Consider the following 890-nt stretch of genomic DNA (forward strand, 5'->3'; position numbering starts at 1 on the left):
CTGGCACCCTACCCACTGAGCCATGGGCACCGCCAGTTTTATTTATTTGTTTATTTGAGACAGAGCTTCACTATGTCGCCCTTGGTAGAATGCCATGGCATCACAGCTCACAGCAACCTCAAACTCTTGGGCTTAAGAGATTCTCTGGCCTCAGCCTCCCAAGTAGCTGGGACTACTTTATTTATTTATTTTTTAATGTTTTTATTTTTACTGTAGCATCTGCCACAACAGCTGGCTATTTTTTTCGTTGTAGTTATCATTGTTGTTTAGCAGGCTTGGACCAAATTTGAACCTGCCAGCTCTGGTGTATGTGGCTGGTTCCCTAACCAGTGAGCCACGGGGGTCCAGCCAAAAGTTAAACTTTTAAAAATTCTTTTTCCTGCATCTTCTTAAATTCAGTTCATGAAAGTCTTTGTAGTATTTACAAATCTAATAAAGTTTAAATACCAGTTTTAAAGAGCTTTGCATTTTTAAATAATTATTTTTTTCTTTCTTCCTTTAACGATTATCTTGCCCTTTGCCTCCCAAGTAGCTGGGATTATAGGCGCCCGCCACAATGCCCGGCTTTTTTTTTTTTTTTGTAGAGACAGGATCTCACTCTGGCTCACTCTGCCTCATGCTGGTCTTCTGCTGGTCTGGAACTCAGCTGAGCTCAGGCGATCCACCATCTCAGCCTCCCACAGCGCTGGGACAACAGGCGTGAGCCACCACGCCCGGCCTACTTATTTTTTTAATGGGTAAAGTATTCTTAATTCAAATGCTAGGGTAAAATATTCTCAATTCAAATGCTATGAGAGAATACACAGTAGAGGTAAACGTCCCTCCCGCCTCTGTCTTCCAGCCACCTCACGGGAAGCCACTGTTGCAGCCAATCTCTTTTGAATCCTTCT

The sequence above is a fragment of the Otolemur garnettii genome, unplaced genomic scaffold (genome assembly GCF_000181295.1).
Source record: "Otolemur garnettii isolate 467f Iridium unplaced genomic scaffold, OtoGar3 scaffold00053, whole genome shotgun sequence".
In the NCBI taxonomy this organism is placed as follows: domain Eukaryota; kingdom Metazoa; phylum Chordata; class Mammalia; order Primates; family Galagidae; genus Otolemur; species Otolemur garnettii.